The 26,243-nt window shown below is 38.4% G+C and overlaps 1 protein-coding gene across 2 annotated transcripts in view; it reads right to left on the bottom strand.

The window, feature by feature from the left end:
• Positions 1–19,708, bottom strand: part of robo1 (roundabout, axon guidance receptor, homolog 1 (Drosophila)) — a 368,894-nt gene extending 349,186 nt beyond the window's left edge. Inside the window, exon 1 of one of the 2 annotated variants that reach the window (XM_067450215.1) lies at positions 19,450–19,708. The gene's annotated coding sequence lies outside the window, so the exon portion shown is untranslated. The remainder of the gene's footprint in view (positions 1–19,449) is intronic. The other variant, XM_067450213.1, reaches the window with a different exon arrangement.
• Positions 19,709–26,243: the final 6,535 nt, after the last annotated feature.

Here is a 26,243-nt window from a genome sequence, read left to right as displayed (position 1 = left end):
CGATTAAAAACGCCACCACAGATCAATGCACCTCGATTTCCTATAAACCCCACTGCAGACGGCAAGACTTTTGTTATTGCTGCTACTCCTGTTGTTGTTAATATTATTATACCGTTCTTTCAGACAGTCAACAACCGTTCAATGAAAAACACAACAAAACAAACATCTCCAATCTCCATCGGCAATACAAAACAGGACAAAAAACGTGACCACTGAAAACGGGTCTCCAAATGGCATGAGCAAAATATATCAAATATATAAAAGACATGGAATGAAATGACCCATGGTGTTACAGATATACATTGTGTGACCTCTGCCCCCTTCATTCTTCACATCTCTCCCTGCGTCCAGCTCTCGGTGAGTGCGTTTGACGTGTCCAGAGGCGAGCGTCCTGCTTAATGTTCCACCGGGTTATTTCTCTTCTGCTTTCAATTACAAAGACACGGCAGGAGCCCAACTCTTTCCTCAACAAGCCGCCACACACACTCACATTTCTGTCTCCTGCAGGTTGATATAGATAGATATCCCTCCCCGTTGAGTCTGAATCTACATTAGGTCATTTCAATAAGTGGAGAGGCCCCAAGGCATTGGTCAGGAGCTGGGGTGGAGGCAGGCCTCCATCCGTCTTAGTTTGACTCCGGCTCGATGACAAGCAGGCAGACGGATGGGGGTCCGGTGTAGCCAATCTCAGTTGTGTTTGTTATAATACTACATTAAGGGGCCTAATAGAGCATGTCAGGAAATATTGCAAGCATCACAGGAGGCGGAGGACTTTTCTAAAGTATGTTGTGGATGAAAGGAATCTTTTTGTTGTAAAGAACCTCGGGGAGGGACGTCGATAATGGCTTCAAGGTGAATGCTGACCTTGGGCGTCTATGGCGGGCCATTTTCTTTGGAAAACAGGTGGAGGGCGTGGTTTGGACAAAGGCCTGGCTTAATTTGATACGCTTTGGACAAACTTTGCAAAAACAGACTCGAACAATGCATTTTGATGAACTAATCACTGGATTTTAAACAATAAAAAAATACAAATATAGTGTTAAAAAATATTATTTATTATAATAATGCTGAAACTAAATAAAATATTACAGTTAAAAAGGAAACCTTAAACTTAAAAAATGAAAAATGCCGAATTGTCACAGAGTGTTTGGGTTTTGTTTGGCATGTTCACTGTCATGTTTCCTGGTTTGTCCTGTGTCTTGGTCTAGTATTGAATGATGTTGTAGCCTGCTGTTGGGGAGGTTTCGGTTACCCATGCCATGCTAGTCTTTGTTTCTTGTTTTGCCAAGCCAAGTTTTATGTTTTGGCTATTTTTTAATAAAGCTGCATTTGGGTTCGCAAGCTTGCCTTCAGTGGACCTTATTGTTACACGCATTGGCAACTAACTGAAAATAAGTTGTTAATAAGTGCTAAACACCATAAAACTGATTTTTTTTATTTTTACAAAAGCACATGAAAATAAAATAAAAAACTATGAATTCAGTGTAGGTATTAATACCTATGTATTATATAACAATTACATTTGGATAGATTCTGAAACGTACATAATGGACAACATTTAAACATACATTTTATTACGTAATTACAGCTAAAGAGACACAAAATATTAACAATATTTAGATAATAAAGATACTTGCATAATTGACCTTTTGCCATTTTACAGATACATTTTAGATCCCTTAACCCTACCCAAACATACATTTTATTTATATTTTTTTAATAATATATAAAACGTACCGAAATGTTTAGGAAATTACAATTTTGCAAAAAATATACTGCAGCATTAAAAAGATATTTTGAGCCACTAAACCAATTTCTACCTACTTATAACCATTTCTTAAAAATATTTAGTTATAAAGAAAAACATAACAGACAGACAAGTGTAATCCCAATCATTTATTTATTGCAAAAAAGCGGTACCAAAAGTCATCATGACAATGTGTTGCAGTCGCAGTCCTCTCTGCCGGTATATCATAGTTTTTATATAAAACAGAGAGCAGAATTTAAGTTATCAATTGCTGAAAATCTTATTCCACTCCGTGAAGGCGAGTATTTCTCATTTAAACACAAACCAACACGATCTCATGGTATTGGTATCAATAGTACGATTGTCAAATCTCGTGGAATGGCGTGCAAAAGCTATGCAGTTTTTCATGAGCATATGATATAGGCAGTTTATGGAGTGTATATGACACAGTCATGGATAGGATTAGGGTGATGGGGTGGGGAGTTCGTACTTATAATACGCCATATAATAAGTGCGTATCATATGCATGCAAAAAACTCATTTTGGCGTATGCATTCCACAAGATTGCGACCTTGTACTATTTATACGCATTTTCGTGAGATCAGGCTCACACAAACAAAACCAAAACATGGCATGTTGCATTGCCATAAAACATTTTGAATTTGAGGCAGCAATTTTTTCATTTGTAACAGTTGCGAGATTAGACGTTTACAGTCGCTGCTGAGATGAAGATCGCTAAATTTAGGTATGTTCCTCACAAAAGTATGAATTCTAAAGAGAATCAAATTGATAACTTGTGTGGACTTATGTTGCGTTTTTTGGTGTATTTTGTGGTTCTATTGTCAGTCTGTACTGACAAAACGCCTTTTGTGTCCCACGGCAATCAAAATAAATATTACATGAAAAATAATGGTTAAAAGATAAGAAAGGCTTTAAAGTGTAGTCCTGTTTAATATAACTGTTTAACATTACTTTAATGAGTAAACTGTGTTTAATAAATGAGACTGAAAACTTAGATAAGTGAATACAATAGAATCAAAATATGAATACTACAATTTTAGTACTCATGAAAAAGGATTTGTATACATTTATACATCTGTTAAGTTGTTCATATGCAAGAAATCTACGTTTCAGTATCTATGTAAGTAAATGCATGTAGAACCACACTTTACATAAAAATACATATGAATACTCATGAGATCACTTTGCAATAATCACTATATAAAATCTATGAAATCAATAGTTGGCATTTATTAGCATTTACAGATGTTCCTGAAGTCTACTAAAGAATACATTTTTCACTGCTGGCCTGTTTTTGCAGTATAATCTATTTGGAACAAACCTGCCTCTAAATGGCTTGTAAAAGAAAAGCGACCACTTTACATGCCGGCCAGACAGCCTCTTGGCCAGAATAAGCTACAAACAAGGCCAGACTAAATGTCACAAGTCAAAAGGTCTGGCTATGTGACACTACTGGACTGTTTACAGAAGTGCCGCTCAAAAACACAGCGCTGTCTCGAGGACAGTTGTAAAATAATAGCATCCCTGCAAGAGCCTGCCGGGATAGGTTGGGTGATGTACACCGGGGGTAATTACAGACAAATAGCAGGATGGTCCCATCAACTCACTCTGAGAGGAGAGAGACAGAGGGGAGACATTAAAATCAACCATTAACAAACAGAAATTGACGTCTGTCCAGAACCTCAGGGCAGTGAACTATTTGTCAGACAGCAGAACGTTCATTATAATGACAAATTTTGAGTAGCAAGTGTCATGTGATGTGCCATTAAGTGAGAAAGGCGAAATATTGGAAGTGTCCAGGACACATGACACCATCTGTGTGCCTGAGAAAAAGATGGATAGAATGACAATTTCACCCACAATCCTTACCTGACCTTTAACCCAAACCTTTGTTCTTTGTTAGTCACTGATGTAAACTCGCATGCAAATAGCCTGAGAACAATTTCCAAGTCAATCGGTCACTCACGTGTGCTATTGACATGCCGCATCAATAACCTAAGGAGCCATATTCGCTCTGATCTCAATGCATGCTCCTCAATTAATCTCCTCTTGTCTTACGCTTGGTCTTCTACAAAGCACTAAATCTCAAAAGCCAAATCATTCTTCTAAAGCAAGCTAGGGATCTTTCTCTATGACAACAAGACCATTTTCTATTTGAATTTTGAAGTGTAATTTATTCCTGTGATGCAAAGTGGAATGTTCAGCATCATTACTCCATTCTTCAATCACATGATCCTTCAGAAATCATTCTAGTATGATGATTTGATGCTCAAAAACCTTTGTGCTGCTTATTGATTGCTTTCCTGTAGCTCAACCAGTAGAGCGTGGCGCTAGCAATGCCAAGGTTGTGGGTTCGATTCCCAGGGAAAGCAAGAATTGACAAAAAATGTGTACCTTAAAATGCAATGCAAGTCGCTTTGGATAAAAGCGTCTGCCAAATGCATAAATGTAAATGCTTAATAGTTTTTGTGGAAACCTTCAAGTATGTTTTTAGGATTCTTTAATTAACATAAATCAGCTTTTATTTAAAGCAGAAATATTTTGTGACATTATAAATGTCTTAACTCTCACTTTAGATCCATTTACAGCCTCACTTATTTACAGTGCATCTGGAAAGTATTCACAGTGCTTCACTTTTTCCACATTTTGTTACGTTACAGCCTTACTCCAAAATGTATTTAATTCATTATTTTCCTCAAAATTCTACAAACAATACCCCATAATGACAATGTGAAAGAAGTTTGTTTAAAATCTTTGCAAATGCATTAAATAAAAAAAATGAACAAATCACATGTACGCAATTATTCAAAATTCAAAATTGAGCTCAGGTACATTCTGTTTCCACTGACCAAATTCAGTTGATTGGACATGATTTAGAAAGTCACACACCTGTCTATATAAGGTCCCATATTTAACAGTGCATGTCAGAGCACAAATCGAGCTAGGAACTCTCGAGGCACAGATCTAGTGAAGGGTACAGAAACATTTCTGCAGCATTGAAGGTTCCAATGAGTACAGTGGCCTCCATCATCCGTAAATGGAAGACGTTTTAAATAAACAAGACTCTTCCTAGATTTGGCTGTCCAGCTAAACTGAGCAGTCGGGAAGAAAGGGCCTTAGTCAGGAAGGTGACTAATAACCTGATGGTCACTCTGACAGAGCTCCAGCTTTTCTTTGTGGAGAGAGGAGAACCTTCCAGAAGAACAACCATCTCTGCAGCACTCCACCAATCAGGCCTTTATGGTAGAGTGGCCAGACAGAAGCCACTCTTCAGTAAAAGTCACATGATAGCTTGTCTGGAGTTTGCCAAAAGGCACCTGAAGGACACTCAGACCATGAGTTACAAAATTCTCAGGTCTAATGAAAGAACTCTGTGGCCTGAATGGCAAGAACCATGTCTGGATGAAACCCGGTACCACACATCACCTGGCCAATACCATCCCTACAATGAAGCATGGTGGTGGCAGCATCATGTTGTGGGGATGTTTTTCAGCAGCAGGAACTGGGAGACTAGTCAGGATTGAGGGAAAGATGAATGCAGCAATGTACAGCAAAAACCTGCTCCTGAGCACTCTGGTGTCTCAGACTTGGGTGAAGGTTCATCTTTTGACAGGACAACATCCCTAAGCACACAGCCAAGATAACAAAGGCAATGTCAGCTCTGTGAATGTCCTTGAGTGGCCCAGCCAGATTCCAGACTTAAACCCGATTGAACATCTCTGGAGATATCTGAAAACTGCTATGCATCAACGCTCCCCATCCAACCTGATAGAGCTTGAGAGGTCCTGCAAAGAAGAATGGGAGAAACTGACCAAAAATCGGTGTCCCAAGCTTGTACCACTACTTGAAGCAGTGTATAATGGATCATGAGCATGCACATTCAAAAAGAAAATTAATGACTTATAAGTAATTATAAAAATTATATAAATGTAACTTCTTATAATGCAGTATAGATCTTAATGAATCATATAAACATTTCAAATCATTCTAGGGAATATTACAATGAAATAATTGTGTATTCACATTAAGGACAATCATATGCAAGTTAATGAAGTACTTCAATGTGTTACCAATACTGCTGTACCTGTTAAACCCACCAGTTAAATATTAATGTTCTCTTCTGACTGCCGGTGCTTTAAATATTGCTGACCTTGAGGAATGGGTGCATTGACTGGTTTGGATTTGATGGATGACTTACGGGTTTGCACAGTACACCTGTCACATCAAACTCTATTGTCTCAAATAAAACTGTGATTCACTGCCGTGGCCGTGTTAGTATGTGACTGCGCATGTGTGCCTTGAAGAGTGGTGGATGAAAGCTAATTTTAAAAAATGCCAACCTGGCCACATGCAGCCTGAGTTTTGATCAGATTTGGGAGCAGAAGTTTACATGGGGATCCAATTGGCAGCCAGAACCCGAACTGAGTCATTGGTGAACAGTAAATCGCATCCAAACAAAACATGCAAGTGAGTAATAAAGAAGCAAGTGACCACAAAACCCAGTATGCAATGTTTGAAGGCTTTGTAGAAGCCAGTTGCCATGCCAACAAACTGGGAGGGAAAAAAATTCACAGAACTAGACCACTATGTCATTTGCACTACAAACTGGCACATTGACTAACCAAAGTGTCTTTTACTGGCAGGCTAGTTAGGATTTGGAAAACAGTGTTTGTCATTATAATTCGGAGTTAATGTTCGGTGCATTGCTATTATGACAGTTGATTGTTATTGCAGCAGTTAGGACATTCATGAGCGCCAGTTGGCAGAGCTATTCGTTGCATTCTCCATTAATTACAAGAAAGGCAAAGTTGATAAGCAAATATTTACTCTGAGAAAATATCTGGCATACAAAAATGTCATGGGCATAAATTTGGGTGAGGGTGGCTGGAAATTATGGGACTGCCGATAATAACCTACAAATATTATGCATAAACCTGTATAAATCAACATCTCTATCAAACGAAGTTATGACTGGATATAATTATAGTACATTTCTGTCAAGTATGTTAACAGTTAGTTGGAATCAAATGAATTCAAATCTATCAAATGAAACTTAGATCTATCTAATTTCTATCCTAGAAATGCTGTCAAGCCTCGTTCGACACATTAACTGTGGCATGAAGCACGAATCATGGCAGACGGCGCACACATGCACGAAGGAGTTTGCATTCAATGTGTTCTCTTAAATGACACATAGCAGTACAAACAACACAAGCTGTTCTGCAGGAAGCGGCAATGAGAAAATACTGCTTTGTCAAACTCTGTGCTATGAATATAGATTTCACTATTAATTTCCTAAAATGAGGGAACAGGGAATGCGCTTGACTTCATCGTCGGCCGAAGCTGCAGCAGTTACATGCACTGAGTGGCAGAAAGACTAGGCGGCAGCATTGATTTTATGAGTGAATGCCGCAAAAAAAACACAAAACACATCTAAAACGAGAAAGAGACTGTACAAATTGATTTGACGAGAGATCTGAGGTATATTATTGCAGACTGCCAAAAGCTACAGAAAAAAGAAGCAAATGGGTCTTGGCAATTCACAGAAAAAAACTGAAATCTGGGGAGAAAAACGTGGATTTGCAGTTATCTGTTTGTGTCAGTATGCTGAATTTTGGGATAAAATCGCACCCTGTATACTGTATTGTTATAAATTGTATTGACAACTCTTTAATTAAATATTTACCATCTTATATTCAGCATAATTTGATGTTTTTAAATAAACTATAGGTTTTAGGGCTGGATTATATAACGACACGACTATATATATATATATATATATATATATATATATATATATATATATATATATATATATATAACATGTATAAGTGATCACACGGATCTAGACCTACCTATATTATATTTATATAAAGTGTTCACGGGCAAATTTGCTTCATGTATTTCCCTGGCGTCGAAATCAGGCTTATATAAATGTCAGGAAACACGATTCCTGATTGCATGTCACTATCCATGGATCATTGGTAAGTTGTAATGAACACTTTATCGAATACAACCTTTAGTTTAAACTGATAATCGTTTGTTGTACTCATGTTTTCGCAGTTTTCCATAATAAATCCAGTCACGCTGCAGCTCTTTTGCCACTCAGTCCTGGCTGATGGGGCATGTTCTGGTGGTAAAGTGACATCAATGCATACCCTCTAAAGAGACTTGGGTGTGGTCCTGCAAGAAACCACCTAATAACAACCGAAACACACTTGCAACAACAATTCATTAACAATTAAATTTATTAACATTATTTTACATAAGATGCTCATTATAAATAAATAATTTATCCTGTTAAACATCCTCTTTTGATATTGGGTGACCTGTGATGTCACAGGGGAAAATGCATTTGCATATGACTGGCTCCAGAGCAAGACGATGGCTGCGTCCGAATCTAATGTTAGCTTCACTTCCTGTCTCCTGAGATAACTTCATCTGATCGATTTTTTTAAGGCAGCGCACATGTGTCCTTTGTTCCATCTAAAAGCACTGCAAGTTTGAGTTGCTTATAACATACATTTGAAGAAGCAAAACGTGTCAAACATAGTTCAAAACATGAGAAGCAGTCAGGTTTAATCAAAGTGTTTTAGTATGTTTATTCAGCTCACCGATAGTATGATGTTCATAGCGATTTCCACATGGATTTCCGACGTGTGCTATCGTACTTCTCCGGCATATACTTGGAGTTCCCTGCGCGAGAGCGCCCTCTGGCTTGCGGAGCAGCGTTTACTACTGATCATAGCGCTGCACTGAGAAGCTGCGCATGCAATAATCGCAGCCTCTGACAAATCGCGTGCAGTTTTATTGCGATTTATTCTGCAGCCCTAGTTTTAATGGTGCCTCAGATTGTGTCTGAGGATTATGTTTGTTCGGAGCATTTTAATGTGTAAACAAGAGACAGTGCAATGGAGAGTTGACAACAAAACTTAAAATGTGAAGTAATCAAACTGTACTTGATATGACAGCAAACAATCTTATAAACAGGTGGCGGTTTTATATGGACACTTACATGCAATAATAAGTGGGTGTTGACACTGTTTCCTATGCAATGATGTTAGCCAATCATAACAGTGGCCGTTTGCCGTGCCTTAAAAACAGATCATGCAGACAGAGGGTCAGAATGAAGTTGAAAATATTTTTCCCGCGTATAAATATTTGTTTTTTGGGGGCCAAAAAATGTATTAACATTATGTGAACTCAAGGAACATGATAATAATTAACTAATAATAAAACATTAAAATAAAACATGTCATGACCCCTTTAAAACTATGCAGAGCAACACTAATTGTACAGAAGGAGCAAACAAACAGTTGAGAAAACTCTAGAAATCTGCAATTATAAGCACATTCGAAACATTCAACATCACCATGCACAACTAGTCAGTAACTGCACAGCTCATTGTGCCGAAACTGCATTACAATAATATCCATTTTTATGATAAACCTGACATTTTTAATGCCTGACAGAATGAGAGTGGCTTCTTTCATTCTGTGCCTGGCTGTAGAAAGAGAAAAGCACCTACTGAAGTGACCCCCTCCCTTCCCACCCGCCTCCCCCTCCAGAGACCGACATGAGAAGCACTGGCTGTACTTCACATGGGCCACAGGAAAGTCCTGACTTAAAAAGCACATTTAAGAACCAGTGAAGATGAAAAACACCCCAATTATCTCCCCAGCCCCCCGCTGAGCCCCAAGCTGTTTTATGACATTAAAACCTGCTAAATTACGAAACACCACACGGCTGAGGATACAAATGAAAAAAAAAACGGGGAGTTCTTTTTCTGAATCATTAGTGCTTGTAGAGTGTCCGCTGATGCTGAATCTGATATGATATTCTCAATGCTTAGTGTGATGACTTTGCAGTCACATCCCTCACAGTGATGCTGTGGGGCTCGCCGAAGGCTACAATAAAATACAAGCGGATAATGACTAAGATATGTCAGGCTAGAGAATTCAAACGATAGGTGTTAAAGTTTTTCATGAACTATTAAAGACATAATGAGCATTTGTCAAATGCATTTCTAATAATTAATTATTCATTTGTATATATTTACAACTAATTGCATTGCATTTCATAATGTGACATTCAAAAATGTTAATTTATATGGTTAGCGTTGCGGTTAAAGGAATAATTCACCTAATAATTACAATTTTGTCCTCATTTATTTCCCTGATGTCATTCCAAAGGGGTAAGCTGCTATTTTCCAATACAATAACATATCATATAGTGGCAATATCTGCCAAAAATGTACATTTATGGTTTTAGATTTCAAGGTATGTATTTTGTACACATTCGCTGGGATTCGAAACCCATTGCTAGTGCCACGCTTCACTATTTGAGTATGCTCAAAAAAAGAAGAAAGTCATCAAAAAATGCACCATAGAGGTGGGCCATGTGCACTATAGGGGCCTATCATACACCCTGGTGTATCATACACCCTATCATACACACCTATCATATACTAGCACTTTTGTGATAAATGTGTCTTTTGCTAGTTTTAGCCTGATGCAGTTACCATTTTCATGTTCAGCGACACGTTTAAATAGCAAATGCACTTGCGCCCAACTGTTCACCCATGGTCTGAAAACGAAGTGTGTTCAGTCGCATTGTTGGTTTGTTGCTATTTTGAGGAAACTGAAAACGACTGCACCGCTGCGTCTATATAGTATTTTTTGTGTTATTTAAAGGGCATGTTAGTAATATGCACCTATAGGCGAGAGCACAACGCACCTACACACTGATTATTACACACACAGGGACACACAGCAGCACACAAACATGCCAAATATTAAAAAATAAAAGGATTCCTCTCTGGAGAAGCGTTGTCATTCTGTGTAAACAGCGAATTCGCCATGGTGCAAGCACAACTGGCTTTTAAAGGGAATGGGAGATGAGACGCTGATTGATTTATCACCCAAAACACACCCATGACTCATTAAGAGACTCTAACCCTTTTGCACCATGCGCCTGGCGCTCCAACCGTTTTTTTTTTTTTTTTTTTTTTTGTCATTAAGCTAGTAAAAGTTGATTCGGACATGCCTTAAATGCAGCTGTGCCCTTAGTCCTTTGGTTTAAAATAATAGCTTTGTGTGATTTAAGTTGCTATATTCTGATGATCTTAGTCAAAGCTCTATATTTGACTTTATTCATGTTAAACGTCATTGGTTCTCATGTATCTCATGACAGATATCATTACCTGCCTAACAATCTGATTCAAGAATTGCAAAAGAAAAAAACACTATATGTCTTTTTAGCCTTCCCTATGCATTCTCTCTCTCTCTTTTTTTTTCTTTTTTTTTTGGCGTAGATTCTATGAACCATTTGGATGGAAAGGATCTACTATACTATCATTCAGAGAATTTGATCAATAAGATCAAGTAAGAAATCTTTTGTTCAGCAAGGATGCATTAAATATGTCAAAAGTGACAGTAAATACATTATATTTCAAATAAAATGTTATTTTGAACTTTCTATTCCTGAAAAAGAATCCTGAAAATATAAAGATAAAGATAATATAAAGATAAAGATATCCACAAGAATATTAAGCAGTACAACTGTTTTCAACACTGATAATAATCATAAATGTTTTCTTGAGCAGCAAATCCTCATATTAGAATGATTTGTGAAGGATCATGTGAGACTGAAGACTGGAGAAATGATGCTGAAAATTCACAGGAATAAATTACATTTTAAAAATATATTCAAAGAGAAACCAGCTATTTAAATAGCAATAATGTGTCACAATATTACTGTTTTCACTGTATTTTTTGTTCAATTAAATGAAGCCTTTTTAAGAATAAATTTTTTTTTGAACTGACATGAGACTGAATAAATATTTTTGGTGAAATAATTAGGGTCAGGGTCATAGCAAATGCTGCCTAATATAAGAGAATGTGTAGTCATGTATTATTTAACTACCTGGCCGAATCTCACAATGAACACTGAGGTGTTTGTTTAAGGTCTCGATAGAAAACGCGTGACTCTTCTCTGCGCCAGTGTGAGGGCTACGACCTGTCAGGTCATCCCACCAGATTACACACTTACACAGGGGTCACGGAACCAGGTCTCTGACATCTGTCACACACACAGGGCTGCCTGCGGACAGCACTACAAGACAGGAAACAATTCAAGCAAACCTACCCAGAGGACATCTGATCACATCCACATGCGCAACAAATAATCTATCTTCACAATTCCCTGAAGACAGAGAGCGAGTGAAGAGCAGAGACAGGGAGAAAGAGAGAGAGAGATTTATTAACAGCCATAGGCTATTCAGGTCTGCAGTTGTTCAACGATAAGTCCACCGATAACCAGTCATTTCCTGAGAACAGGCCACAGTGTGCACCGCTTTTGTGGAACTGCAAAATTTCCATTTCCAATTCTAAATCCTTAGACACTGTACGATATTTAACCCCCACGGTCCAGGGCCAGACCGTATCAACACGTCCCCATTGGTTGCAGCACGCAGGCTAAAATCCAATTTCAGTGATAAGCTTCAGATTTGCAGTGAGGGCTGGAGTTGCGTTCCTCTCTGGATTGCACACGTTTATCCAAGAAAAGGGCAACAGGAACGGTTCGGAAGTGGCAAGGGGCATGGCGGCCGTGTTGGTGTGGATGCAAGTGCAGACAGGTGTTGAATTATGATACAATTCATGTTCACACTCCTTCGCTTAGGAACCACCTCTTGCTTTCCGACCCCTGATCCCTAAAACCGGCTACTTATGGGCATAAACCACATGCTATGGACGTGATATTAACAAAAACATGGCCGTTTTCATCCATCAGAGGTTAATTTTATTTTATGCAAAGAATATGCATATGCAACGAGAACATTATTTCTTTATGGGACTTGTCAACATAGAAAGAAATGTTGCGCACAATTATCTATAATTCTCTATAATTAACCAGCTTTACACATGAAATGGAAGAAATTGCAGTACAATTTTCTTCTTTCTTTTCACTACAAAAAGGATTGTATCACATATGAGTAAATGGAGTAACTGTGTCAGCAAAAACCTTGTAATTTGTCTCTCTCAGCAGACGTCTTACAGCAGAGAATTTTCACTATTTCAATCGTTCTATATATTTTTTTCATACATAGAATCAATACAGGACATTTTCAACAATTTTACACCTCCTTGATCGAAGGAGTTTTGTTTCACAAGAAGAAAAATAAAGGAGAAAAAAAAGAATATAGGTTATCCTTTCTCAGTACCCCACTTTCTCTGCATGTTTGTGGCTGCCAAGTTTCAGCTATAGAAGCACGCAACATTCGGTTGGTGAAACTTGGCCATTTTCTCTTTGGCCATTTTCTCTCTTCTGTTGTTTGATAACATTAACTCTTTTCCCGCCAAACACGGAATTTTCCGTTATTTGTTATAAAACAATATTCTGAATGAGTACTGAACATAGTTTTACATAGGGGTTGACCGATATGAATAGCTCAGCCATGAAACTCTATTCGTGTTATGATTGGTTGTTTCAATGTAACTTCCACAGCCAGTCGATTTCACATATTCATTACTGCTTCCCTTTATAACCGCGACACATCCAAATGAATACACTAAGTCTGCGGGCAATGCCAATTCTTATTCTAGCCCTCCAGCTCCCTAGCCTGATGTGGTCATACTCAATTCTAGTCAGAATATGAGTCTGATACTGCTCCATTGGGCTGTGATTATGGGGCGTGTTTCAACCCAACCAGGAAAGACATCAATTGGATAGACCTTCAACCAATCAGAGCAACGGAGCGACGCATTGTCAAATGTCAACAGAGCTCAACTGCACTGTTTTGACAAGTATATAGACCCATGAGTGTGAATTTTAGCAGGCAACCTTGCCAAAATAACACACATTTTACCCCCCAAACACCATTTTTCCATGGAGAACCCCCCGAGAAGCTATTGTTAGGGCTAGTAGGCTGGAATACACGATCTTTGCCGGTGTTGTAAAAAAATAAAATATTTTAATGAGACACAGAGTACTTACCCAACATGATCATCATTTCTGAGAGAAATTGTGAAGGTGAATGCAGATACTAACAAGCTCTCCGTTTAAGATTTGATCAAATATAATCCAAGCCCCTTTGATGACGTGATGATTACGTTACTGTTGATCATCTGTCCGTCATCGTCTAAAGCCCTCCCTGATGATTTCATTGGTCCGAACAGTTTCTGTTCAGAGATAATTACTCCTCTATTGATCGAGGCCAGACCGAACCGCCCAACCTAAAAAAATTGTGGGCGGGGCTATGTTCGGCTGGCATCCAGGCTACCAGCTCCCCAGCACCACCTGCACTGAAAAAAAAAGTGTTTTGTCTTTACATAATTTAATCGGTCCCACATGAATCAATTAAGTTAAACAAACATAAGTTGTTCATGTAACTTCGACATCATGGAATTAATACATTTTAAGTGACCCAATTAAGTAGTCTCAAAGTGAATTTTGCATGGCTCCCTGGCATGATTCAGGCATTTAATTGCATATATTCATTCACCCACTTCAGTTTCATATATATTAATGTTAAACAACTGAATTTTAATTCTGCACTAGCTAGTTGACAAACTTTTAGCTAGTGATAGCACACATTAGCATCTTAAATTCTGAGCATTAAAAGCTCTTTCAGCAAAGCTGACATCGTTTTAGTCCACAGCCTAAGCAAATGCTCCACTCTTCCCCGCAATGGTAACCCACTGTAATTTAATTTCTTCTAATAATTCCAACATGACTAAATATTAAACATTAAACACAATCAAGTCTCCCCCTTTCTCATCTTACTCAAAAACACATAAAATAAGACTTTTACATATAAAATAGCATTTACTCTCTCTTTATTTAGCCATATTCAAAGCATGCTGGGAACTAACAAGCCCCGCCCAGTTTCAGGTAATGCAACACAAGTCATTCATGTAACAACACAAACGTAGTAAACTTCAATTTGACTTTTATTTAAGTTGATTGAACACAATCAAATTATGTTTGGACATGTATAGCAATTGTGTTGCTTCAGCTCATTTTAACTAAGCAATTTAAACAAGCAGTAAAAATCCTTTTTTTTTTCAGTGTGCCTAGATCTGCTGTAGGGGGGTCTTTTTCTCTTTCTCTAGCAGTAGTTTCCATTCATTTTATGTTCTGAACATTTAGCAGAAGTTATGTAAAAAGCAGCAGCAATGTAGCCCTAGTCTGCCAATACCTAACATAACCTAACAACCAAACTTATGTACCTTCCATTTACATTAATAAAATGTTTTATAAACTATCCCAAGTGTTGCCAATGGGTTTCAATGGCCAATAGTGATCAAGATAGCAGTCAATAAAAATAAATAAAAATAATAATACTTTTATTTTGCAAGGATTGAAATTAATCAAAAGTTACAATAAATACTTTTACATCATTACAAAATAATATAAGCAAAATGCATGAGATTAGAATCTATTTTAAAGGCTTTTCTTTTGAGTTTTCTATTTATTACTGATGCTGAAAATTCAGCTTTGCATCACAGGAATAAATTACATTTAAAATATATTATCATATAAAACAGATATTTTTAATTGTAATAATATTTCACAAATCTATTGTTCTGCTGTATTAAAAAAAATGCCCAAAACAAAAAATCTTACAGAATACAAACTTTTGAATATTAGTACAAAGCAAGAAACTTGCTGAGCTGAACTTATTTTACACAACATTTACTCAAAATGCATTATAATTTATATATATATTTTAAAATATTTACACCAGAGTGGCTATTGCATACTAGTGTTGTAGTCAAGACCACCTATTCCGAGACCAAGTCGAGACCAAGACCAATGTGTGTTGAGACCAAGAAAAGACCAAGACTTTGACGGGTTGAGAACAAAACAAGACCAGGACTTTGACGGGTTGAGAACAAAACAAGACCAGGACTTTGACGGGTTGAGAACAAAACAAGACCAGGACTTTCAAGGGTTGAGAACCGAACAAGACCAGGACTTTGAGGGGTTAAGACCAAGACAAGACCAGGACTTTGAGGGGTTAAGGCCAAGACAAGACCAGGACTTTGAGGGGTTGAGACCAAGACAAGACCAGGACTTTGACGGGCTGAGAACAGAACAAGAACAGGACTTTGAGGGGTTAAGACAAAAACAAGACCAGGACTTTGATGGGTTGAGAACAGAACAAGACCAGGACTTTGACGGGGTTGAGAACAAAACAAGACCAGGACTTTGATGGGTTGAGAACAAAACAAGACCAGGACTTTGATGGGTTGAGAACAGAACAAGATCAGGACTTTGATGGGTTGAGAACAAAACAAGACCAGGACTTTGACGGGTTGAGAACAAAACAAGACCAGGACTTTGACGGGTTGAGACCAAAACAAGACTAGGACTTTGAGGGGTTGAGACCAAAACAAGACCAGGACTTTGACGGGTTGAGACCAAAACAAGACCAGGACTTTGAGGGGTTGAGAACAAAACAAGACCAGGACTTTGACAGGTTGAGACAAAAACAAGACTAGGACTTTGACGGGTTGAGACGAAAACAAGACAAGGACTTTCAGGGGTTGAGAACAAAACAAGACCAGGACTTTGACGAGTTGAGACCAAAACAAGACCAGGACTTTGACGGGTTGAGACGAAAACAAGACAAGGACTTTCAGGGGTTGAGAACAAAACAAGACCAGGACTTTGAGGGGTTGAGACCAAAACAAGACCAGGACTTTGACGGGTTGAGAACAGAACAAGACCAGGACTTTGAGGGCTTGAGAACAGAACAAGACCAGGACTTTGAGGGGTTGAGAACAGAACAAGACCAGGACTTTGACGGGTTGAGAACAGAACAAGACCAGGACCTTGAGGGGTTGAGAACAAAACAAGACCAGGACTTTGACGGGTTGAGACCAAAACAAGACCAGGACTTTGACGGGTTGAGAACAAAACAAGACCAGGACTTTGAGGGGTTGAGACCAAAACAAGACCAGGACTTTGACGGGTTGAGAACAGAACAAGACCAGGACTTTGACGGGTTGAGAACAGAACAAGACCAGGAGTTTGAGGGGTTGCGACCAAAACAAGACCAAGGCAGGGTGAAACTGAGTCAAGACCAGCACTCTTTATATTAATAAAGATCCACATTACCGCCTGAGAAATTACTAATTTTTAATCATTAAATATATTTAGAATAAGACACTATATAGAGCTGTTACCAATCAAATTACCCAATTACATTAATGATGATAATAAATAAATCAGAAAATGTCCTGGTGTCCTTAATATCCCAGCAGTTATGGTCTTGAATGGTCTTGAAACAAAATCCAGATTCCTCTACGTCTGAGACCGAGAAAAGACAGAGTACCAATGTAGTCGTGACCAAGTCAAGACCAAGACCTTCAAAAAATGGTCTTAAAACTGGTCTTGAGTACTACAACACTGTTGCATACTATAGCCTTAAGATTTATCTAGAATTAAAGGACCTTAAAGGAATATAAGGGCGTGTCTACATTCTTTTGGCCACGTAGTGTATGTCAGATTACAAAATTATATTTTCAAACACCACCAGCCAAGCAAAGTCTGTCCTGTCACGCATTTCCTGTCAGACCTCCTGCGGACTTAGAAATAGAAAAAAAAAATGAGATAGAAGAAAAGATGGCAATCTAGGGACTTTGGCTCTGGTCCAGAACTGTCTATCGAGCAATGCTGTCTAGAAATTGGCATGCCAGAGAAGAACTCACTGAGGTGAATCACATGACATTATGGAGGTCACGCATGGGTCCAGCCACCTAAAGAGTCCAGATACAAGTGAGAAATAGAGTATTTTACAGACCACTGGTCCACCTGCTTCCTCCAGGACCCTCAAATTCAGTTTTTAATCGAAACCCATGAGTAATACAATTCATAGGACTTAAAACTAGTCACACTTTACTGGGCTGCCAAAGGACCCCTAGAGAGGTACCAAAAAAGGGGGCACCAAAAAGTACTTTATCATCAAATGAAGAGTGTGCTGGAACGCTGAATTTTAAATTGCAGCACCTGGCCGGATAACAATGCTAAATGAGATCAAATTGACAGCCCAAATACCTTGGAGACCGTATGTCTTGCGTGGTTCACACATGCACACACATGCGAATGTCATGAGAGGCTTTACAATCACTTTGGAGGCATCTGTTCCACTTTTTTTTCCTTTCTTTTTTTTTCTGAAAGCACAAATTGTTTCATACCCTTACAAAGAAAATGAATGTTGATCTTTGATGAAGATGCTTTTCATTCACCGTGATTAGAAAAGTCTCTCAAATGGCAAAGCTCAATGTCTTCTCGCCATCGATTTTAATTGAGGCTTGATTACATATACAATGAACTGTACCAGGTCATGCGTTTTGCAATTTGCAATATTTTCAGCTTTATTGAAAAACCACAGGGTTGATTTCTCTTGGGCATAGCGCAGCACAGTACAATAGACTATATTACAATCACCGGATTAAACAAACGCGGCACGTTGAGAGAGATGATTAATTCATGGAGGTATTCTCCATTTCATACATTTATGAAGGACGTTACCCGTTAAAAATTTGTTTATGTATTCCGAGCACACCTGGCTGTTCTTTGAAACTTTCAGCAGGGGACAGCTCTCACTTCCCTACAATGAGGACTGTTCTCATGCTCTGTCTGGGCTTTAACAGACCCCAAGCCCATTTAAATAACTCCAAAATAGGTTGACGTATCAGATTGCTACCGTACTGATTATTAACAAGATTTCAACCTCAAATGAGGCTTTCTCTGAATGAGTTAAACACATGCGTGCTTTCAGCACCAGAGTCAGCTCCCAATTTCATGAGCTCAGACATTGTGCAATTCTGATTAAATAGTTTTTTTTTTTTTTTTATCATTAGATTTATATATCAGGTTAACACTTCCAATTGTCTAACTGATTATTTTTTAGAAAACTGGTTGGTGTCACAAAGGCCAAAATTAGGCTACATTGAATTTTCAAATGGATTCATATTGATTAAATTAAAGAATTTTACACACAGTCAGTATTCTGAAAAGCCCATGCATGCGGTGAAGGAGCAGGCTAATGCTTCAGTGGTGTCTTTCTGTTGGGGTTTAATTCGTTTAGAGGAAAAGATGTGAAAAATGACAGAACACGAGGGTTAAACGGCTGATCACCAATAAACTGTGAGACTGTTCGCTGTTTCAGCAGTCCACCGTTCTGCTCAATGCAAGTCTAAGCAAAATTCTGATCTCAGGGCCAAAGAGTCTGGGGCACTTTCGCTGCATCTCCAATAAGACTTTTAAATGGAATCACAACTGCCTCTGAGTATATATTACTTGATCAAATTAGTGCATGCAACCTTTCAAATCACACTTTTCTCTCAATTCAGTGAACTGTCTTGAATGCAGAATGAGACCATCCGCATAAGGCTGATAGCCTACTACTTTAAATCTTAACACATTACAGCACTTCACGAGCTTCTATCAAATATGCGTCTTCGCTACAAAATATTTCTCTGTTGCATGCAATACATGGCCCATGGCCAATTGAAAGTTCGTCCACGCATAAAGCCATTTGAGCTGAATTGAACACTTTGCATTAAACTTCAGATCGGAACACCCAACAATGCACGGCATTCTTCTGGTTGACTGAGAGGCTTAAGTGCACCAAGTAAAACGCAATAATGAAAAGAGAATATCCTACCCACTTTTCCTGATCACATACGATGCTTGATAATTCCAGAGCAGAAGTGCAACTACTCTTCCATCTCTCCAAGGAGCCGTGCGTAACTTTCCAAGCGACGGTCCGCAGCTGGGGTTTATTTAGATTTGCTGGGACACAAGGTGAGCTTTAACTTATGGCAGTTCAGCCACAGAAGAAGAAAAAAGAGCGAGGCGAGCACCGGAGTGTGCCGGTGGATAGCGTCTTTTTGCCGCGCTCTCACGCGCTGCTGATGCGGCGCGTGTGTGGTAAAACAGATCTGTCCACGCGCTGTCACTGCGCTCTTCCTCCCCGGGTCCTAAAGCTGAACCGCAGCGCCACTGAACTTTGAGTTACTGCACTGCGAGTCTGCGAGCATTGCATTATAACATCCAGAATGTGTTTTCATCATTCCGTCTTTTTACAGTTAATTTACCCGAATCTTCAAGTACAATCAAACGGTTTTAATTGACAGGTTCAGTCAAAGGCTATAAAAGGTAATATCAAAGCTGTAAAACAATACAATAAAAGGATAGGTCGGATTTTAACTCACCAATACAATCAAAATAATAGTTGTAGCCTAGGCTTTTTTTTTTTTTTTTTTTTTTTTTGCTCCGAGGAAATGTAGGATACAAGAAATGTAGGCTTTATTTCTGCATTTTTTTTTTAGCAGAATATGCATTTCAAACGTCCATTCTCACTCTTAAGAGAAAACAGAACACTATTGATGACTCATCTTGCACTTGCCAGATGTGTGTCCAATCAAACACTCTGCTTCTGCTAATAGAAAGTTTACACATATATATATATATATATATATATATATATATATATATATATATATATATATATATATATATATATATATATATATATATATATATATATATACATATATATACTAGAGAAGATTCTAAGCCTAATGAGCGCCTGCATAATATATTACCCTATAATATATTATCCGCACTTAAGCAAAGTTATAAAGCTTACCACAAATAACAAACAAAAAATGTATATTACTATCAATATTAATCAAAAGTAATGATTATGAATGGGTCAAAAATAGCATGGAGACATTTTAATTGTTTAATAATAAACTCTAGAGTTGACTGTGTCAGTGTCTGATGACGATACTGACACTCCATCTCCGCAGTAGTGAACACAGCAAGAGAGTAATGCACATTTCATAAATTTCATTATACACTGACCCAAAGGATTATTAGGAACACCACACTAATACTGTGTTTGACCCCCTTTCGCCTTCAGAACTGCCTTAATTCTATGTGGCATTGATTCAACAAAGTGCTGAAAGCATTCTTTAGAAATGTTGGCCCATATTGATAGGATAGCATCTTGCAGCTGATGGAGATTTGTGGGATGCACATCCAGGGCACGAAGCTCCCGTTCTACCACATCCCAAAGATGCTCTATTGGGTTGAGATCTGGTGACTGTGGGGGCCATTTTAGTACAGTGAGTACTGTACAATTGTACCATTGTCATGTTCAAGAAACCAATTTGAAATGATTCGAGTTTTGTGACATGGTGCATTATTCTGCTGGAAGTAGCCATCAGAAATTAGGTACATGGTAGTCATAAAGGGATGGACATGGTCAGAAACAACGCTCAGGTAGGCTGTGGCATTTAAACGATGCCCAATTGACACTAAGGGGCCTAAAGTGTGCCAAGAAAACATCCCCCACACCATTACACCACCACCACCAGCCTGCACAGTGGTAACAAGGCATGATGGATCCATTCTGTTTACGACAAATTATGACTCTACCATCTGAATGTCTCAACAGAGACTCATCAGACTCAGAGCGGCCCGTCTGGCACCAACAACCATGCCACACTCAAAATTGCTTAAATCACCTTTCTTTCCCATTCTGACATTCAGTTTTGAGTTCAGGAGATTATCTTGACCAGGACCACACCCCTAAATGCATTGAAGCAACTGCCATGTGATTGGTTGATTGGATAATTGCATTCATGAGAAATTGAACAGGTGTTCCTTATAATCCTTAAGGTGAGTGTATAATCAGAGAGTAACCTATTTCTTTTTGTTTTTAATCGTTTAGTTTAAAAGTAGACAATTCAAGCCACATATTTCTATGAGACACGCCCCAGTTCATGTGCATTGCAATTAATCACACAGGTGCCTCCATGTCTCGATTATATTGTGTGCTATATTTGCTTATTATTTATTAAATCCAGTCAATTGGTGGATGAAACATTGATTGACTGAAAATACAATTCATACCAAACAAAATTAACTTTAAAGAAAGGCTTCTTACAAACAATAACTTAATGAAGAGGTCAAAGTCATGTCTGTCTTCTGACATATTGAGCATCTTATGATGTGCCCTATCTTACTCATGCTGTGCACTTTTCATAATCAACATAGATGAAATAAAATAAAATTAAAATCTTAATGGCTACAACAAGTATAGGCTACAGTACAGAAATTTCTTTGGAACGGATTTGGGCAAATGTAGTTTTACTGGTGAGCGTGAGCGGTTCATGAGTGGAGCAGTTTGCCGGAAGTGCAGAACCAAGCCATAATTTTGTTTTATTTGTTTGGTGGGTTTTACATTTATAATTTATATTACATTACCACTAGGCCTAATAATAAAACCGATCTCTGGGGGTCACAGAAGTGTGTAGTGCCCCTGCACTAAATAGGCCTATTGTTTTGGCTTTAATAGTTTAAACTTAGTAAGGTTAGGCATCCTCCATGACTCCTGTTTATTCAACAAAACACTTGAACACAACACTCTCGTAATCATGACTTCAGAAGTGGGAATAATAGAATTTCCGATAGCACATGAAGGCACATGGAAATTCGGACTTTAAATTCAGATTGGTTAAACAATGTAATTCTTTATGCACTGCAGTTGTAAAAAATTGCACCAGCATATTCACAATCTGCATTAAAATGTATTTGTTTATTCATTCATTTGACCTTATGATCAATTGAAGTGACTGAAGTTGTACAATTTTCCCCAAATAGATTCTAATTCTAAAACACTTTCAAAGCTATTGCAAAATAGCTAGAATTAGCACAGGACCTCACATCAGTTGAATTTGCTACAGGCTTCTAGTTGCTCAACTCTCTTAGTCCTCTCTTAGACCTTCTTTGTTGCAGTTTCCTCTTTATGATGCGGCAAATGTTTTCTATGGGTTAAAGATCTGGACTGCAGGCTGACCATTTCAGTGCCTGGATCCTTCTTCTACACAGTCATGATGTTGTAATTGATGCAGTATGCAGTCTGGCATTGTCACATGGAAAATGCAAGGTCTTCCCTGAAAGAGACGACGTCTGGATCGGAGCAAATGTTGTTCTAGAACTTGGATATACCTTTCAGCATTGATGGTGCCTTTCCAGATGTGTAAGCTGCCAACACACACCCATGCAACCCCATACCATCAGAGAAGCAGGCTTCTGAACTGAGCACTAATAATAACTTGGTTTGTCCTTGTCCTCTTTAGTCTGGATGACATGGCTTCCCAGTTTACCAAAAAGAACTTCAAATTTTGATTTGTCTGACCACAGAACAGTTTCTACTTTGCCAAGGTCCATTTAAAAAAAAAAAAAAAAAGCCTTGGTCCAGAGAAAACGTCTGCACTTCTGGATTATATTTAGATATGGCTTCTTTTTTGACCTATATAGTTTTAGCCGGTAACGGCGACTGGATTGTGTTCACCGACAATGTTTTCTCAAAGTATTCCTGAGTCCATGTTATGATTTCCATTACAGTAGCATTCCTGTGTGTGATGCTTTGCCATCTAAGGGCTAAAGATCACGGGCATCCAGTATGATTTTTCAGCCTTGACCCTTATGCATAGAAATTGTTCCAGAATCTTTGGATGATATTATGCACTGTAGATGATGATAACCTTTTCTCTGAGAAACTCCCTTCTGATATTTCTCCACTATTTTTCCCGCAGCATTTGGGGAATTTGTGATCCTCTGCCCATCTTGACTTCTGAGAGACACTGCCACTCTGAGAGGCTCTTTTTATACCCAATCATGTTGCCAATTGCCCTAATAAGTAACAAATTGGTCCTCTAGCTGTTCCTTATATGTTCATTTAACTTTTCCAGCCTCGTATTGCTACCTGTCTTAACTTTTTTATAATGTGTAGCTCTCATGAAATCCAAAATGAGCCAATATTTGGCAAGACATTTCAAAATGTCTTACTTTTAACATTTGATATGTTATCTATATTCTATTGTGAATAAAATATAAGTTTATGAGATTTGTAAATAATTTCATTCTTTTTTTATTCACAATTTGTAGTGTCCCAACTTTTTTGGAATCTGGTTTGTATATTATTGTTAATAATATCAGTATTTATTGAACATTGGCGTCATTTATCATATTGCTATTGCTGTCATATTATAAAAGTAATAAACTTGAGGTCATACAATACAGGTATTTTGCACAAGTATGTGGGTTTTATTGCCTGCGTGAACTAAACATTTCCATAGTCTTGCATTGACTGTTTGTTACTCATAAGTGTCAGTAATCATTGTACAATATCAACGTTCAGATTTTACAGTGATTTTGTATCGTGTCTTCTTTGGAACGGTTTTGAGTATCAAAATTATTTATTTACTGGGATTTCTGCATACTGTATTATGTGGTTTTTCTTTCTTTTACAGGTTCTTTATTTTGGTATGCTTAGTGTTTTTATTTCCTTCACTTTTGAGGTGGGTGTACAGGGTAATTATTCATAGGCACGTAGGTCCTAAATAAGATGCGTGACTCCTAAATCAAACATCCAAAATGAGTTAAGTTATTAACATTAAGCTTTTAAGCTTAAGAATCTCCATTCAAATGTTCCACTTCCAAATGTCTTTGTCCGGAACATGAAGTTGTTTATTTGTGATATGGTCAACCAATTTAAAGATACTTGGCATTTAGGGACTTGTCAATCAATGGAAGGACCAAGCGATCCACACAGAATTAGAAAAAGACCTTTGTGCTCCATCCACCCACGCCATACATTTACCAGGCCTGACCGTTGTAGGAGTGGGGTCATGTCCAAAGGGACTGGGAGGGACGCCCGTCATTTCCAATGCGCTGCCACTCACCTCATCTGACAATATAGAGAGACACTCCATCCCGTCTAATGTTTGGCGACCCCAAAGGCAGGTCAGTCTGCGAGCAGCGCTCCCTTCGTCTGTGATTAAAACCTTCATCAGAAGCGCCGTGAGCTTCAGTTTTGAGTCCCTCACATTAGGCAGCAGTAACTACATTATTGAGTAATTACTTTCAAGGTCTCTGTGTTTTCCCGTTGTCAAGCCACAATGATGGATGAGTGCGAATATCAGTAATACTGTGTCTCTCAAGGCGAGATTCTCCCGAGAAATTTGATGAACTTAATAAAGAGTGCCAGAAAAACTATAAAAGTCCCAATAAATAAATAATTCCCATAGTCAACGCAGACAAGTTTGATGTGCTGCAAGTGAGCTGTTTCTTCAAGCTTTGGATGACAGTTATTGATGTCGTGTGATTATGAGTGAACAAAAGGTTGCACAAAAACTGCTTTGCATGCATGTAAACAATTCTAAAATCTGCCAAACAGACAGGCAGAACAGCGGGCAGGTGTACTAGACAGCAATTTGTAAAAAACAGTGGTCAAGGGCATTACAATAGCAGTCAGAATGGACTTCCACACACATTTGTTGGCTCCATTTTCTTTTCTTTTTTCCTCGAGGCTTTGAAACGCTCCCTATAGCTATCGAAATAAGAGATCTAAGCTATTGAAATGGATTGCTCGGAGAGAAAGGGTATGTTGTCACCCTGCTGATATTTGCACAGGCTATACCCCAGTTTATTCAGGAACACAATTCTCATTTCCTGGCCTTTTCCGTAAGGACAAAGTTTCCATCTAAAACTTCATGTAGTGCACTGCAAAAGGAAAAAAAAGCGAATAATTCTGGCGTCATGCTGTTGGTTAGACAGCTGGTTAGTGGGAGAGGGTGAGACAGATAAGTTCTCACTGCAGATGACTCGATGGGCTTCCGTCCGAGCGTGTCCATGGAGATGACACCCAAGTTCTTGATCAACAACAACCTGGACGCATGCTATCCATGTGTTTTGATTCTTAGGTCCCCAAATGTAACCTTGTTGAGTCAGTTTAAATATTCAAATTTGGCAAAACATGAAGTCTGAACTATCTTGCAACAATCTTTGGAGTTTCCTTCTAACATAAGGCAACACATGCTGGAGGTTGAAGCTTGGAAGCAAACAGATGGGCCGAGATGAGATGATTTCAATCAAAACACAAGATCTCTTCCATCTGGGCTCTTATGGCACTTTGAAGATAAAGTGTAATGTGACTACGTGAAGCCTTTCTTTCATTTACTGCACTTCTGCCAGCTGGAGATGGAGACTGTGGCATTAGATGGAAATATTGTCAGATCTGATTTTAAGACTGGAAAATCATAGACAAACATGGAACCGCTTGAGAGTTAGATGACAGGGTTTGGATATTAGGAGATTGTGCTTTTCGATTCAGACGTTCCAGTTAAATTTGCATCTTGAATATGAACTTCTCTGCCTCTAGCGCTTTGTATTTATTTTTTAGTCCCCGCCTAGGTGCTTTTGCTGGAAGGCCCAGACCCTGACATGGAGACGGTCTCATTAAATCTCACATCAAACCTTAATGGATCGGTCCAAAGCACCTCACGCACGGACCGTAATGGCTCCTCTCTCTCACAAGAATTTTCATCCATGCAGGGGCTCGATAAATTCCACTCACGGCATGACTGTGGTTGAAAGGAAATAAGTA

Source organism: Pseudorasbora parva, chromosome 8, assembly GCF_024679245.1.
Source record: "Pseudorasbora parva isolate DD20220531a chromosome 8, ASM2467924v1, whole genome shotgun sequence".
Lineage (NCBI taxonomy): Eukaryota > Metazoa > Chordata > Actinopteri > Cypriniformes > Gobionidae > Pseudorasbora > Pseudorasbora parva.
The sequence above is the reverse complement of the archived record's forward strand: the minus strand, read 5'-3'. Positions and strand labels throughout refer to the sequence as shown.